At 39.7% G+C, this 18,401-nt stretch overlaps 1 protein-coding gene across 1 annotated transcript in view; it reads right to left on the reverse strand.

Annotated features, from left to right (window-relative positions):
• The window catches only part of LOC306992573 (uncharacterized protein), an 868,003-nt gene that overhangs the window by 544,708 nt on the left and 304,894 nt on the right, over positions 1-18,401 (reverse strand). The window lies entirely within an intron of this gene.

Consider the following 18,401-nt stretch of genomic DNA (forward strand, 5'->3'; position numbering starts at 1 on the left):
TTCGTTCATAGGTACCTATGATCTAAAATTATGGGGGGAGTACTCTGGGGTCGGGCCGAATTCTGAGCTCGGAGCACTCCCCCCGGACAGCAAGCCAAATACGCATTATAATATTTCATCAGATTTCATTAACATGTAAACTCGTGAAAAGAGTTTTAGATCCATAACCCACAGTAGATGGCGGTAATGCTGTATTTAAAATGCGAGCCACCAATGAAGAAGAAGAAGAGGAAGTTGTTTTGAGAACTAGGTAAATCTCCCATTAGAGTCTTTTGCACCCGAGGAACGTTTTCATAGTTTCTATAGCTTTCAGTGGAAGTAGCCGCATTTAGGTGTGTTTGCACCGCAGGAACTGGTAATGATTTTAGTAATAGGAATACCTTTTGGAGGAACTAAACGTATTATCACGAATCCCACGACACAACAAAAACACAGCTACGATCTCGGCATCCTTCAATTGTTCACATTATTGAATGCCGCACCGTTGAATGCGGTGCTTAAATGACGTTTATGGCCAGCTTGAGTCACTTCAGAGTTCCTAATGCCCAGCACAGGATATAGTGTGGGGCCCAGATAGGTTTGACCTGGGCTATCTAACAGACAAAACTGTCTGGGTCCCAGTTAGATAGCCTAGGTCAAACACGTATTGATGTGCTGGCTGTGTGGCAACCAATAAAATGGCCCTAGGGGAAAATATAGTTCTCAGGGCACCGCCACGCTGGGGTAACGGGTGTGCCGAAAGGTACACAATGCTACAAAATAAACTAACCCTAGAACTACTCCACACACTAACAGGCAGCTTTCGCAAGCAATTGTAAAGAAATCTTGAAACATCCCTAACTTTTTGGCATGCCCAATTACTTCGACCTGCGGATGCTCACACTTGGAGACATTATTCCCTTACAATACATCTGTAGGTGAAACCACACACTTTGACAAACACTGAATAGGCTACTAATTTGGTTTGATAGCTTTTCTGCTGCTATAGTCCCATTCCTGATGAACAGCTTTAATGTGTTTTATCAAGTGTTTATCAATGTTTTATCAAGTGGGGACATAAAATACTGTCAGTGGTTTATGAGAGTTTCCAGTACACAAGAATCAACAAGACTGGAATGTCACAAGTCCAGCCTCGAGTATGAATTAAATATACATTACATAACAGTGTTTCCTCAAATGTCTCGAGAAAGTGTTGTGTTTGTGAATTGTGTTTTCTTAGTCTCTGAAGTGACCTTTCCCCAGGGACTGTGGGGTGGTACTCTGTGTGTTTCGACCGCAGGAACAAGGGTCTAAATTGAGTTCCGGGTAAATATTTCCCCTCAGAAAGTCCAACTCGATCTCACAGCAATTTGTACGTATTTTACGAGTTGCCCAATTCGTATGAATTTGTACGAATGACCTACCCCTGACCCCGCACCTAAACTTACCCATGGGGTTTAGACAAATAGTACAAATCCGTACGAATTAGCCACCTCGTACGAATTAGCCATTCGTATGAATTGGTCGTGAGATAGCGTTGGAAAGTCCCTACTTTTTGGTGGTACTTTTTCAAAGTTCAGGAACTTTCGGACTTGGGTGCTGAACATGCTGATTGTTTGACTTCATGCAGCATTTTATTTCTACCACCATTTTTTAAAAGTCTGTTGCAGTGCGTTGTTTGCTATTCGTATCAACAATGGAGTTTAAAAAATATGACAGATGGGCCGACGACAAGGTTCAGGCTTTATTAAGCTTAAATTCAGAGGATGAAATGCAGCGGGAACTAGAAAGTAGCACGCAGTCCTACGTCACCGGACTAATTTTCCTAATATTCATGGTACTTTAGATCGCAATGGAATCGTAGACAACAACAGGACAAATTGTTCCGGGTAATTTCGGTGGAAACATTTTTTATTGTCAAAATGATCCCTATTCACACAGATCCACGGAAACGACTAAAAACGCTGTATCATGCATGTCAGTAGTTGGTGATGTCAAGTCAAGTCAAGTCACCTTTGTTTATATAGCTCTTTTTACAATGCAGATTGTTTCAAAGCAGCTTTGCAGCCAGTGATAACAGGAAAATAATGCAACAAAGATTGTTTTGGCTGTGCAGCAGCTCTAGAAAGAAAGTTATTTCCAGGATAAGTATATTTTTGATTGATTGATGTTGATTGATGTTGTAAAAATCATTAGTTATTAATTTAGGGGCCGTTTACATGACACCGTTTTCAACTGAAAACCGAAAAATGTATAGCATTGTGGCCTTACATTTTACAGAGCATTCCCACCAAATGTACAGGTGAAACTAGAAAAAATTGAATATCGTGCAAAAGTTAATTTATTTCAGTAATTAAACTTAAAAGGTGACTCATTACATGCTAAATGAGATATTTCAAGCCTTTATTTTTTTATAATTTTGATGATTATGGCTTACAGTTTATAAAAACCCTTTCACAATATTCTAATTTTGAATTTGGGGTTTTCTGAAGCCGTATGCCATCAAAATTATAAAAAATAAAGGCTTGAAATATCTCATTTAGCATGTAATGAGTCTATATAATATATTAGTTTCACCTTTTACGTTCAATTACTGAAATAAATTAACTTTTGTACTTTGAAATGAACTTTTTTCGAGTTTCACTTGTACATACCTATAGAATGAACACGTAATACACATGTGCATGTTGTCACTGTTTTCACAGATTCGCGTTTTTGTTTTTTACACAGAAACGATAACGGCATGATTTCCCATAACTTGTACTTTGAAATCCATTTTTAAAATTTCCATTTCCAGGCCCCCAAAACGCCATTGTCGTGCAAATGAATGGCCAAAACTCGTAAAAAGTTGTGTATGTTGTGTAAATGGTCCCTGAAATATATCAGTGATGGAAGATAACAGCAAACAATGCTGTACAGGTTCTATGTTGTATTTTCTGCTTTAACTTTGACCATTTTAATGATTTACAGATCTAGTTGTTTCTATTACTTATGCATCACGTTAACAGGTTTTTGAGCTACTTAAAAGTGCACTGTAAAATTAGCGTTTGAACTGGTTATTTCAGGCAAAATTCAAAATATTGGAGAGGGTTTTTTTTCCCAGGCCCTTCTCCTCAGACAATGCTCACACGGGTTGCCAGATTGAGGACACTCCGCAGAAGTGAGAGCAATTGACCGTTCGCAAAGACCTTCCCTCTTTAGTTATTGTTGCTATGTCCGCCATGCTGCTTTCACACCACACCATTCAAATCCAGCGACATTAATCTACTAACTCTCCTGACAAAAATGGTGTATTCGGCGTATGGCGGATTATGATTGGTCAGATCGCCGGCCAATCAAACTCCATGCAAAGGGTGCATTGACAATAGAAAGACGATGCCTACACTATGCGTTGATCAATGTATACATTTGCAATGTTTTCATTTATGAGGCATTGTAGGTCGGATAGAATTTGGGATTTCTAACCCAGTTTGCTGGTTTCCATTGCTATGTTTTCCCCTAACTGGCAACCCAGTGTGTCTAAATACTATTGGGTAAATTGACTGTGGATGGGATCGCATCATCACACAGACCAAAACAAAAACAGACATTCTAACACCGAACACACATTGCAAAGCAGAATAACTAGTTGTAGCATAGTTTTTCAGAAAAACAAGTATTTGCATGTTTCCTAATTCTCTGCAAACATGTTATAGTATATTTATTTAGAGGTGAAAAAAAACACACAAATAAAGAGGAAGTAAAATATGAAAATGAGTTTTTAAGAAATAAACAAATGATGTGATGTGCTGAATGAGGGATGAGAGCAGATATGTAGAGATCAGCAGGCAAACATGAGGGCAGACTCCCCTCGTAAAGCAAATCCCCTTTAATCTGCCATGATGGAAATTACAGGACTTTAAAACTCACACCTCCAAAAGAAGTTCTACAAACAAAGAACCAGGTGGGCCAGGAGATAAGCCTGCAAAGACAATTGCCATGGACCATTTGTGGAAGGTAAGAATGATGGCATTAGCATGTCACTGATAACACACTGACCCCATCCCCATTTGCCCATTGTTCACCCCAGTCCCTCAGTCCTGAGGCCAAGGTGTGCATGACCACAGACACTCAGACTCACCACACCGGTTATACCATGTGGCTTGTAGCCACAAAGGATGGATTTTCTATGCAAATGGAGTAAATATTCTTCATATCTAAACGAGTGTTGTTTTTGTACATGCAAAATATACAAACTTACCTATTAAGGTAAATGAATGCATGGGTACAATTTCAATATTATCCACTGATGTTTGGTCTTTGTGTTTTCAGCTCTAGGCTAATCTGTAATTGGTTTTAAGAAGTGAATTATGCATAGGAAAAACCTTAAAGACTTGAACTTGAAGGTATGCAAATGAACCACATGCCAAAGCTCGCTATTTACATGCTGGAATTTGCAATCGGAAAGACTGAACCTTGTTCTCCTTGTTCTCCGGAGAGCAAACGGATCTGCTCATGCGCAGGGTTAAAGCGAAAGCACACCATCTACGGGACAAGCCGGATTCCACCACGGTGGTGTTCTGACCCTAGGTGACGTGTGACCAAAAATTCAATATTAATATTAATACTAAATATTAATATCCATTAACATATTAACATAATCACATAGTTTAAAGCTGCGAACAGGAACATCAGACTCAGGACAGAAAAACAATGTTTTTTCTTCACATGTTCATTCTTCAAACAATTTAGTTGGGGCATCTATAGCCGTGGAGAGTGAAGGTTCGTTCATTTCTCACTGGATTAGTCATCTATGAATTTTAAAGAAAAATATTAGCCGGGGTGCCCCTCACAAAAATGTAGGGAGAGCCCTATATCCAATATATTAAAGCATCAATCTAAAGCATTAAGCTGGAAATTATCATTTTAATGTGTTTTCCCACAGTGCTGCATAATACATGGATTCTCAGACCATTTGGGTCAAGAAATTAATTTATTGATTTGACCTATTTTTGACCAAGATGGCCACCAATTTTTTGCTCTTTAAGGCGAGTGTGACAATCAGCGGCTGGAGTGCCCGCTTGAGCCACTGGGGGGCACTCCTTCTCTAGTTTTCATTACTGCTTATGGTTTCATTTGGACTGATTATGCTTTATATCTTTCACCTGGTTTTGATTATGCTTGTTAGCTTCTATGATTTAAGCCTTGGTTTTCCTTTGTGTCTTTGCTCAGTATTGTATGTGTCTGACTGCATTACCTAGCGTTTTCCGAGTTCCTTTGTATTTTCTAGTTTCACGGTTCCTGGATTCCCTGCCTGTATCTGGTTTTCCCGTTTGCCTTCTCCCTGCTTTGTACTTCTGATATTGGACTGCTTACCTGGTTTTGACCCCTGCCTGTTTCCTTGTACCTGTCTCTGGATTCTCCTCTCATTAAAGCCTGCATTTGGATCACCACTGTCTGCGTCCTCGAGCAGTTCATGACAGAATACTGAGCCACTACTGATCCAGCGGCTGAGAGAGACACGGACCTCGTCATGGATCCCACAGCGCAGATCGTAAGCCTCCGTCAAGGGGAACGTCCTCTTAAGGTTTTTGTGACCGATTTTTTGAAGCTCTCTCGTCAGTCCTATTTAGATGATTTCTGTTTAATGATGTTCTTTCGGGGAGGACTGTCTGAACCGCTCGGCTCTGCTATACCGTTTCCAAGTTCAAGCTGGACTCTAACCCAATATATTGACCTGGCCCTTTCCATGGGCGGTTCGCTTTTTACTGTGGATTTTTTGGAACTTTTGCTTCACAGAAAGCCCGACGATTCGCCATTGTACACCGTATCCACGCAACATGTGAATCCCGACGTTCGGACACTTCACGTGAGCTCAGTTGTATTCCTGCCTCAAGGGTTTTCTACTGAGTCTGAGCGCGTGCCAGCCGAGGCCGCGCTTCGCGTCAGCCCAGCCGAGACCGCGCTCGATGAACCGGAGCTTCACGTCAGCCTCGACGAACCAAGTGAGCCGAGTGAGCCGAGTGAGTCCAGTGCATCCTGTGAGTCAACTGAGTCAAGTGCATCCTGTGAGTCAACTGAGTCAAGTGCATCCTGTGAGTCAACTGAGTCAAGTGCATCCTGTGAGTCAACTGAGTCAAGTGCATCCTGTGAGTCAACTGAGTCAAGTGCATCCTGTGAGTCAACTGAGTCAAGTGCATCCTGTGAGTCAACTGAGTCAAGTGCATCCTGTGAGTCAACTGAGTCAAGTGCATCCTGTGAGTCAACTGAGTCAAGTGCATCCTGTGAGTCAACTGAGTCAAGTGCATCCTGTGAGTCAACTGAGTCAAGTGCATCCTGTGAGTCAACTGAGTCAAGTGCATCCTGTGAGTCAACTGAGTCAAGTGCATCCTGTGAGTCAACTGAGTCAAGTGCATCCTGTGAGTCAACTGAGTCAAGTGCATCCTGTGAGTCAACTGAGTCAAGTGCATCCTGTGAGTCAACTGAGTCAAGTGCATCCTGTGAGTCAACTGAGTCAAGTGCATCCTGTGAGTCAACTGAGTCAAGTGCATCCTGTGAGTCAACTGAGTCAAGTGCATCCTGTGAGTCAACTGAGTCAAGTGCATCCTGTGAGTCAACTGAGTCAAGTGCATCCTGTGAGTCAACTGAGTCAAGTGCATCCTGTGAGTCAACTGAGTCAAGTGCATCCTGTGAGTCAACTGAGTCAAGTGCATCCTGTGAGTCAACTGAGTCAAGTGCATCCTGTGAGTCAACTGAGTCAAGTGCATCCTGTGAGTCAACTGAGTCAAGTGCATCCTGTGAGTCAACTGAGTCAAGTGCATCCTGTGAGTCAACTGAGTCAAGTGCATCCTGTGAGTCAACTGAGTCAAGTGCATCCTGTGAGTCAACTGAGTCAAGTGCATCCTGTGAGTCAACTGAGTCAAGTGCATCCTGTGAGTCAACTGAGTCAAGTGCATCCTGTGAGTCAACTGAGTCAAGTGCATCCTGTGAGTCAACTGAGTCAAGTGCATCCTGTGAGTCAACTGAGTCAAGTGCATCCTGTGAGTCAACTGAGTCAAGTGCATCCTGTGAGTCAACTGAGTCAAGTGCATCCTGTGAGTCAACTGAGTCAAGTGCATCCTGTGAGTCAACTGAGTCAAGTGCATCCTGTGAGTCAACTGAGTCAAGTGCATCCTGTGAGTCAACTGAGTCAAGTGCATCCTGTGAGTCAACTGAGTCAAGTGCATCCTGTGAGTCAACTGAGTCAAGTGCATCCTGTGAGTCAACTGAGTCAAGTGCATCCTGTGAGTCAACTGAGTCAAGTGCATCCTGTGAGTCAACTGAGTCAAGTGCATCCTGTGAGTCAACTGAGTCAAGTGCATCCTGTGAGTCAACTGAGTCAAGTGCATCCTGTGAGTCAACTGAGTCAAGTGCATCCTGTGAGTCAACTGAGTCAAGTGCATCCTGTGAGTCAACTGAGTCAAGTGCATCCTGTGAGTCAACTGAGTCAACTGAGTCAAGTGCATCCTGTGAGTCAACTGAGTCAACTGAGTCAAGTGCATCCTGTGAGTCAACTGAGTCAACTGAGTCAAGTGCATCCTGTGAGTCAACTGAGTCAACTGAGTCAAGTGCATCCTGTGAGTCAACTGAGTCAACTGAGTCAAGTGCATCCTGTGAGTCAACTGAGTCAAGTGCATCCTGTGAGTCAACTGAGTCAAGTGCATCCTGTGAGTCAACTGAGTCAACTGAGTCAAGTGCATCCTGTGAGTCAACTGAGTCAAGTGCATCCTGTGAGTCAACTGAGTCAACTGAGTCAAGTGCATCCTGTGAGTCAACTGAGTCAAGTGCATCCTGTGAGTCAACTGAGTCAAGTGCATCCTGTGAGTCAACTGAGTCAAGTGCATCCTGTGAGTCAACTGAGTCAAGTGCATCCTGTGAGTCAACTGAGTCAAGTGCATCCTGTGAGTCAAATGAGTCAAGTGCATCCTGTAATAAATCAAGCCCAGTGAAGCGCCGTCGCAGAAGAAGGAGGACTCGTTGGGCTCGCCAGGCTCCGGAGGGCGTTCCCAGACTCCTCGCCCTGCCGGCCCCGCCTCTGCGCCTCGCCCTGCCGGCCCCGCCTCTGCGCCTCGCCCTGCCGGCCCCGCCTCTGCGCCTCGCCCTGCCGGCCCCGCCTCTGCGCCTCGCCCTGCCGGCCCCGCCTCTGCGCCACGCCCTGCCGGCTCCGCCTCTTCGCCTCGTTTTACCTGCGCCTCTTCCTGTGGCGGTTTCCAGCCTGGAGGCTTTAGCCTTAGACTTCCCCAAGTATTTTTTTGGGGGGGGCCGTAGGTACCCTGTGAGGGCCATGGAGGCGGCGCCTACATGGACCTCTGCACGTCCACCTTCGGCTGAGCTCTTGTCACTGGTTCTGTCCAGCCCTGTGCTCCCTACGTCTTGGTCCTGTGTTAAGTGTGCTCCGCCCTGGTCCCCTGTTAAGTGTACTTTGCCCTGGTCCTGTGTTAAGTGTGCTCCACCCTGTCTCCCTTCTGAGTGTGCTCCGCCCTGGCCGTCGGCACGCCTTGCTCCGCCCTGGTCGCCCACGCTCCACGGCCCAGGCCCGGTCTGCCTGTGTCCTGGTCCCGTTCCCCTGCACGGGCCTGGCCCTCCATCCCATCCCCCGTTGACCTCCCCCCGGAGCTCTTTGGAGCGTCTGGAAGCCGCTCCTTAGAGGGGGGGTTATGTGACAATCAGCGGCTGGAGTGCCCGCTTGAGCCACTGGGGGGCACTCCTTCTCTAGTTTTCATTACTGCTTATGGTTTCATTTGGACTGATTATGCTTTATATCTTTCACCTGGTTTTGATTATGCTTGTTAGCTTCTATGATTTAAGCCTTGGTTTTCCTTTGTGTCTTTGCTCAGTATTGTATGTGTCTGACTGCATTACCTAGCGTTTTCCGAGTTCCTTTGTATTTTCTAGTTTCACGGTTCCTGGATTCCCTGCCTGTATCTGGTTTTCCCGTTTGCCTTCTCCCTGCTTTGTACTTCTGATATTGGACTGCTTACCTGGTTTTGACCCCTGCCTGTTTCCTTGTACCTGTCTCTGGATTCTCCTCTCATTAAAGCCTGCATTTGGATCACCACTGTCTGCGTCCTCGAGCAGTTCATGACAGCGAGACAGTACAGGTGAATAGGGTACATTTTTTAACCTACACATATCACCATGAAACTTTACCAGTTGATTACTCACATGAATAGGAGAAAAAAAATTATTGCAAGTTTTCTGTAATTTTATGTTTAAATATACTAATCAGCCTATATCTCATTAAATATGAGTTAATTTGCATATATTTTGAAGCAACAAATCTGACCATTGAACAAAAAAACAAGGTTCAAAATTATTTTTGCATTTTGTTGATATATTCAATGAAGAGACATTACCAGAGGGGATTATGAATATCTCCTTTTGTTACCCTGTAAATCAAAAAATACTGCCAATAGCCTTTAAAAAAATGATTTCCACCCTAATTTTAGGCATAACATGTCATATAAATCAGGACAAGAGTGATATATCAACCAATCCCTCTTGAAAAACCTTCACAATATAGTTAGGAATATGACTGTGAAGTTTGGTGTATGTAGGGGCTACAGAAGTCTGAGAAAACGGCCTTTAATGATTTTTTATGGCAAAATTCCACTAATTTCTATTGAAAGCCATGAATTACAGACAAAATATGCTTTAGGTCCAAGTAAAATACATAAAATCACACTGTTTAACATCCAAAACTCATTATTGCTTCATCCATCACTGATCATAACCTCCAAAACAACACATCAAAACAACACATCAACAGTCCATCAACAGTCCATCACACAGGTGGAATGACAAAAACTAAATGTATCACACCCATAGACGACACAGCAACATCACGTGCCGCTTCTGAAGATGACTGCAGAACTTTAAGCCTGTCGTATAAGAAAGAATCACTTATTATAAATACAAATAGTATGAAATGTCAGAGCGCGTCACGTGACGATTCTGAACGAATCACGTGGTCAGAAATTGGCATCAGCCAATGAGATTGCGCATTTCAAGTTAAAGCGCCCATTTTACTTTCATGATTGGTTGCTGATACACAGGAAATTACCATATTTGGATCCGACAGCATTGTACAGGAGAGAGAGAGAGCTTTCTAGTGGAATATGTGATGACAGGGTGCAGACAGCGATCGCGGAGCAGCGAGATGCTTTAGGCCCAGATCACACCTAACGCGTTTTTTGCAATGAGTTGCTTTTTTCTATTGTTGTCCTATGGCAGTGAGCGTTCTGCACGCTGTTTATGCGCCTGCTGCGCCTCGCGTTTTTGAAGTTGAAAAAAAATCAACTCCGAGTGGCTGTTTCGGGTTACCCGGAGCTCTACGATTTTACCAGTTTACAATGTGACAGTTTACCAACAAACCAAAGTTGTTTTTGCGCGCCCGCTCGCTATTAGACTGAGAGCTGACTTGGTGGTTGCTTAGCAACATAAAAACCGCAGCGAACTGCTATTTCAGGTGTGATCGGGTATTTTCTTAGCAGTGCTGCGCGCCTCGCGTTTTCGAACCTGAAAAATGCGTTAGGTGTGATCCGGGCCTTAGAATGCCATGGGGCACCCCGGCTAATTTTTTTCTTTACCGTTTATAGATGACAAATCCAGTGAGAAACGAGCCTTCGCTCTCCATGGTCACGGAACTGCTATAGATGACCCGACTAATTCGACTTTGAGATGTTAATATTGTCTCGATGACTGTGTACAGTACATTTATGTTCCTCTTAAGATGGATTTGTAATATTTGCTGAAATCATGTTTTACTTAAAGCTACAATATGTAAGATTTTTGTAATAAAATATTCAAAAATCACTCGCACAGTGTGATATTTCCTGCAGTTGTGTACTTACAATATCCCAAAAGTTCCCAAAGATTTTTAATTTCAGAGAAATTACAATGTTAAATAATGGCTCGTCGCTGACTCCCTGTTGGGTTGCACTGACGTAATATCCGCGTTATCCATGGTTTCCACTCGTACTGCCATAGTAACCATGGCGACAGATGTGGACAACGCTCACGCTGTTGTTGTTTCGTTCCAACATTATGGATCATGGCAAGCGTTTTCAAGACGCCGAGAGCTCCACGTCCGCGACTAACTTCGACTCGACAGAGACGCCGCTCTTACATGTACTTTATTAGACAGGAGAGCAAATGTACATAAAACGAATCAATGTTATATAGCTCAATATGATGAAATATTAGAATATGATCCATATGTTATTCTAATGTTGATCTAGCTTACTGCTAGTATAGTAGACAAACTAACACATAGAATTACACTTTACTTGAAAGGGTGTGGATAATAATAATAATAATAATAATATATTTATTTTGTATAGCGCCTTTAAAAGTAGCTTTCTCAAAGCGCTTTACAGACAAGCATAACAACAATTGAATAAACACAATGAAGATACAAGAAAATAAAAAAATAAAAAAATAAATAAACACATAAAATCAAGTTCAGGTAAAAGCAATCCTAAAATAAAGAGTTTTAAGACGAGATTTAAAAGTCACTAGTGTATTTGCTTCCCTGATGTTGGCCGGGAGAGAATTCCAGAGCTTAGGAGCATAGACGGAAAATGCTCGGTCACCCCACGTATGAAGCCGTGTCTTCGGAACAACCAAAAGACCACTCTGTGAGGAGCGCAGATTGCGAGGTGGTGTGTAGGGGATTAATAAGTTAGTCAAATACTGGGGTGCCAGATTGTGCAGAGATTTATAGGCCAGCAAAAGGATTTTAAAATCAATATGGTACCTAACAGGTAGCCAGTGCAGGGACTCCAAGACCGGGGTTATATGGTCCCTGGCCCTGACCCCAGATAGTACTCTTTATCCAATGATGATTTAGATACCCCAGCTAGAAGACCATTGCAGTAGTCAATGCGCGAGAAGACAAAAGAGTTTATCAACTTCTCAGCTACCGAAAAGGACAACATAGGACGTAGCCGGGCTATACTTCTGAGGTGATAAAAAGATGTCTTAACTGTGTTCTGGACAAAAGGCTCAAATGACAGTGTGGCGTCAAATATGACACCCAGATTTTTTAATTTGGTCTTAAACTCCAGTGCAACACCATCAACAGACAGAGTAGGAGACCCAACCTTTCGCAGTTGATGTAGAGAGCATAACTTCTGTTTTTGAGCCATTTAGAGACAGAAAATTATTGGACATCCAAATCTTTATCTCAGTAATACAGTTAGAAAGATGCCCAACGTTCACTTGCTGACCCGGTCTAGTATGTATATAAATCTGTGTATTATCAGCATAAAAGTGATAGTTAAGGATAAGACACATGTCATGAATATGAAGGAGGTTTTATGCATGTTATGCATGTTTATGACAACTGTCATCAAATGTCATTCGCTCAATTATGACATTCTTAATGCAAATATGACATTGTTTGAGATGTCTTTGTTATGACAACTTGACAAACCAATAAATCATAACCTGTCAGTGTCTTGGAAATGACAACTTGACATTACCAAGGAAACATAACCTGTCATAAACGTGACATAGCAGATTAACTATCAAACTTATTTAACATTATTTAGCTGGGTTAACATTACATTAAAGTTTAATGATTAAATGTGGTTGGTTTTGACATGGGCTGTCATGAGGCATTATAACTGTGTCATCAATATATTTCTTGACCTCAACTACAGTGGTACAAATTGAATATGTCATTATTAAAATGACATTTTGATGACAAATTAAATGTGTACCACTGTAGTTGAGGTCAAGAACAACATTCATGTACATATGAGCTGATATGTTATGTGAACTCTGTCCAGCAGATGGCGCTCATTAAAAACACATCACATTTTGGTGTTGTTGGACAGAATCAGACTTTGATATAGTTGGATACATCAGTTTCACTGAGCTCTTAGGCATCGATCGGCACATAGTTCATTCATATCATTTGTGGACTTGATTTATCAGGAAAAAAAAAGAAGCTTATTATATTATATTATGGAGAAGGGCATTTTAAAAAGTCTATTAAAAAGTATATCTAGAAGATGTGCAACATGGAAAAAAGTTCTAGAACCTAATTATTTATTTATATCCAAAGGTGCATACTTTTTTTTTGCTCACGATCTGGTATGGTCAATGCAAGAGTCCAGCACTCTGTAAAGTCTCGTCCAGCACATCCCAAAGACTTTCAGTGAGTTTAACCTCTGGACTCAGCTCCTCTGCTCCTCACAACCATTCTTTCACAATCTGAGACTGATGAATCAAGACATTGTCATCCTGCAATATGGCCATGATGCTTCTCCATACATGGTTGTTTAAGAAATGACACGCGATACACTCCATTGATTTGGGTTAGAAGAACGGTCGCCAAATATATAACATGCTAGAAAAATAATAATCACTGCAGTAATGATCCAATCATAGACTCTTTAGCATTTGCCCGTTTAAATCCAAACAGCAACTTTATTTATTTATTTGGCTGGGTACTTTTGCTGTGAAATCAAAGCTTTATTTATTTATAGTATTTGTTTCTATTACAAGATGATGATGGAGATGGTAGTTTCTTAAAGAGGTCGTCGGATGCCCATTTCCACAAGTTGGTGATTCTTTAAAGTCTTTGTGTAAAGTTTGTAACATACTTGGTGGTTAAAATTCCTCAATGGTTGTGCAAAACAACACCAAAAAAACTAGAAACCAGATCCAAACGGCTGAATTATTGAGAGTGTTTAGGCTCTATAAGGATAAAACAAATATTTTTTTCATTATATTGTGGTTGTCTCCACACTGCAAAGACACATTAATATGTAAACACCATATAACAGTGAATTTAGCATCCGATGACCCCTTTAAATGATGGTAGTTTTAAAGTGGACGTTTGCTAGGAGTGTGTCTGGACAAGTTAGGGTGTGTAAGAGTGCGGATTCATTATAGTTATGAGTCAGTCGCTGATCATTTATGAGTGGACAACATGAGAGGAAAAGCAAAAGAGGAACAGGCCAAAGCAAAAGGGATCTTTTTGTTTTTAGTTTAATACAGCAACTGCAGTGAGAGAAGAAACAAAAGAACAGAGTACATATTTAAATACAGGATATAACAAAGCATACAGTAGCATTATGAGTATTTCACTGTAAAAACAATTATGATCAATAAGTTATGAAAACGTGTGTTTTTACATTGCTTTAACTCATCAGTTATACAAGATTCATCTAATTTTTTAAGTCAGTTTAATGTAATTTAAGTTGAAATGACTTAAAACATCCAAGTTGATTGTACTTTAAAAATGTAAGGCAACAACTTTTTTCTTCCAGTGTTTATTACATTACATTACATGCTGGGAAACAGTCATTGGTCTCCAGGATGGACATGATGATGCATGTTGATTTTTTTTTTTCTTTAATGGTTTTTAACATCTGTCATCATAATCTATGAACCACATTTTCCCACATTACATGGAATCAATGTTCAGAAAGCAGTTTTCCAAGAGTGAGAAAAAAAAATCACAATTTACAGTAAGTAAGGGTGTATAGATTTCCTTAGAAGGTGAACAATGAAATATAATGCAGGCGTGCTGTAGACAACCCACACTGAGTCACCATTCACATCGATCCAGTTTATTGGAATTTTTTTTATTTCTTTGGTAAATAATATCCATTAAAACTGCACTCAGACCGACTCATACCCCACCACAACACCTCATTCCCTGCCGAGATCGTCATAAAGCGGCTTTACTCTGATGTGAACAGAACCTGACAGGAAACCTGATCATGACGCTACTGATGACTGGAAAGAAATGTGTGCTAAATGTCTTTACCATACAAGGTCATTTATGTCAGATAAAGAAACATCATCTGAAATCGCATGAATTAAAAACTATTACAATTACAACACAATATTCCCCTGAGAACCAGACAAAAAGTTTTGTGAATATAGTATTATTTTCTTCTTCATGTAATTACATTGTTTATAGCATAAATAAAAACAATGTAAAAAAAAAAAATATATATATATATATATATATTTAAATATATACACTGAAAACCCTAATACGTTGATTGAACTCAATTGATTTGAGTAAACTCGTTCCCTCAATTTAATTGAGTAATGGGTTCTCCCAAAACGTGCATATTTAAGTTTACTTTACTTGGTGCTTATGTAGACTTGACTTAAATTGTTTAGTTCACCAAACTTGACGATTATTTAATGTACTTAGACAATAAAGTTCACTTAACTTAGTGTTAATTTCCACTCTTAACCCGAATTAGTTGACTTTACTCACAAATCGCGTGGAAACCCGTTGCCCTATACCACTTTAGTTTTTACACAAGCTGGAACTAAACATGTTGAGTTGTATTAAAATGGAACCATAACTTCTTACACAAGCTGAAACTAAACTTTTCATTTGAGTGTCACCATTGTTGAGATTCATATGCTGATTGTTGATGTCTATGTGTGACAAAATAACATGGCATTTAAAAAAAAATCTACATAACGTTTTTTACAACTGTTCAAATTATAACAATTCTGTTGGATTTCCTGGTGAAAAAAATCACAGGTCTTTCATATCACTCATATGGAAATATCCAGACAATAATAGATTAAACTCTAGATGAAATGAGGTGCTACAGACTTATAATCTTTGTTGATGATCTTTATTGATGATAACATCAATACGCAGTCATAGTCACTGGATCGCTTACTCTTGGCTTTTTTGCTATACCAATTGTGCCTTTTAAACACACAAGTAAAGCAGCCAGAGAAAAACTAATGTTCAAATGTCAAGGGCCCAACTAAAGCCAACACTTGTCACCATTATGGTGACTACAAATTAAACAATAATTCATCAACATCTAAACCTCTGTTAATTCTCAATACCGTCTGCTGCCAAGGCCTGTGCTCGTACCGCCTTGGAGGCACGTTAGACGCGGGTCTTTTCACGTGACAGGTTTTAACCCCCTCCCCTTCCTTATGAAACTAAACATACTAAGTTATCTCTGCTAAACCTGATTAGTGCAATGAATCTTTCAGCTAAATAGTACAATCAACTAATGTTGTTTAGTAATGATAGCAGGTTTTTACTAAACATAAAAGAATAAGTAATGATCACTCGTAGGTTTAATTAGAAACAAAATCTGGGTTTACAGTGTATATAAAATATATATATAAATATATTTTATATATAAAATATATATATATATTTCATGTCATGCTCTGTCCTCTGTAGTGGATACCAGGACTTTATAAACAATAAAAAGACATGAAATGACATGTATAAGCAAAAATCAATGGGATTTTTTTCATTTACAAATAAATTTAGGTTTCAAACTTTGTATAAAGATGATTCTCAACGATGTTTTGGAAGATATAACGGAATTTATATATTTAGTTTTATATATTAGGGTTTTCCTATTCAATACAATTTATCTTTACACTATCTAATTAGCATATTATTGTGTTATTGGGGCAACATGTAATGAAAAAGCTAGCGTAATGATGGGTGTAATAATTGGCAAAAAAAATGTATAACTATATCTAATATTTGATAGGGATATTGATGTATAATTTCACTTGTGTCTCCCAGAATGGCTGATAAACCTGATCCTGATGCTCTACAGTGGACATGTATGAAATCAACGCCCTGTTTTGTAACAAAGTCATATTTTGATTCGAAACGCCATCACATTTTCCTGAGATGTTTATATATGACAAACAATTTGAAAATTAGTCAGATTTTAAAATAGTATCATAGTGCTAAATTTGATCACTATTGTCACTAATGTCAGCCATTTTTATAGACCAAGCAGAAGTTGTTGAAACCTCCAAACATTTGGTATCTCTGAAAAGCCCTGAATGTGCTCTCTACTCTCTCTACAGGACACGTCAGAGATATCCACTAGATTATAATGTCCAGTACAGAGGACAAACGTATATTCCTCAGTCACAGGAGGATATTGAAATGCAGGTTTTAAGAAATGTAATTAAAACCATTTTTTTATTAAATGTTTTATTGCTTTTAGTTGAACTATCCTGTGGTGCTCTTATTATTTTTATTTTTTTCATGGTACGAAACATGGTAAAGGTTTTGGCTTTTGCTATGCACACACACACACACACACACACACACACACACACACACACACACACACACACACACACACACACACACACACACACAAACACACACGACGAATTTCATCTAGTGGAAACCTTTGGTAGCCTACTGCAGCCAAACTAATTCTGACTGAAAGCTCGTTTTTTGAGATATCAGGCTCAAATTTTGAACACAACTGGTTTACATTTATGGCTTTGATTTTCTCACAGTTTTAGAGTAACACATGTTTTTGAAAATATATATTTCAAATAAAATTGGAAAGAGTAGCCTATTTGTGCACATTTTTCATAACAATACAAATACAATATGGATATGTTTCTTAAGTTAACTTTTAAAAACGTGTCGTCTTTGAAAAGAGATCAAACTTAAGTCTGTGCTCTAAAGCATTCAATATTTACACACGTTTAAGTTAATGCTCAAAAAGTGAATAAATGGATTATAAATACAGTGTAGGCCTAAATGTAATTTAGTACCATAAAATCCCTAAAAAAATATGAAATAAAAAAAAACATAAAACTAAAATATAGTACATTCATTTAATTGAAAACAAAATCTGCCATTTTTGACAGATACGCGACGAACACTAAATTTATTTATTTAGTTCGTTTTTCAGGCAAGAATGTAGTTGTTTAAAGCTAACGTCTGTGGTTTATTTATAAAGATGGCGCCAATTTGAACATTTGATCTGACGTTTTTGGAGTTGTGAGGCGATCACTGGGGGCTCGTGGTTGAACATGAGATATCATTTGTCTTGTGTATCGTTTTGGCGGAGAGCAAAGTGAAGTTTCATAACTTTATATTTAGTCTATTTAACTTTCCCATTGTAGCCTAGAGCGTGCTTATAGGCTACATTTGACTGAATAGCTTGCTTGTCTTTATTTCTTATTGTATAGCTTCTTATTCACTTTACGTATACCTTTAAAATGGCTATTGATTATTAAAACTGACAAACAATCTATAACAAAAAGAGACAGGGTTGTGTTTCTATGTCATATTTAATTTTATTACAGTGCAGGTTATCAGAGTATAGGCCTACATGTGCACATATTGCCTGAACCACATAGCAATGTTTTATGTTTTTAAATGTAAGCAAGGCAGGGTTGTGTTTTATATTAGCCTATGTTTTGTTATAAATAGACAATAGAAATGCAGCAGTGAAGATAATCATGTGTGTGGCTAAGATTTTTAAAATAAAAACGAAAAGAGGCAGAGTGATGTTTTATGACATATTTCGTTTTATGGTTGCCTACAATTTACATAATCAAGTAGCCTACAATGCTGTTCCTTTTGCAGATTTACCGGACTTGCGTCCTTCTATCCT

This window comes from Phoxinus phoxinus, assembly GCF_949152265.1.
Source record: "Phoxinus phoxinus genome assembly, chromosome: 2".
Lineage (NCBI taxonomy): Eukaryota > Metazoa > Chordata > Actinopteri > Cypriniformes > Leuciscidae > Phoxinus > Phoxinus phoxinus.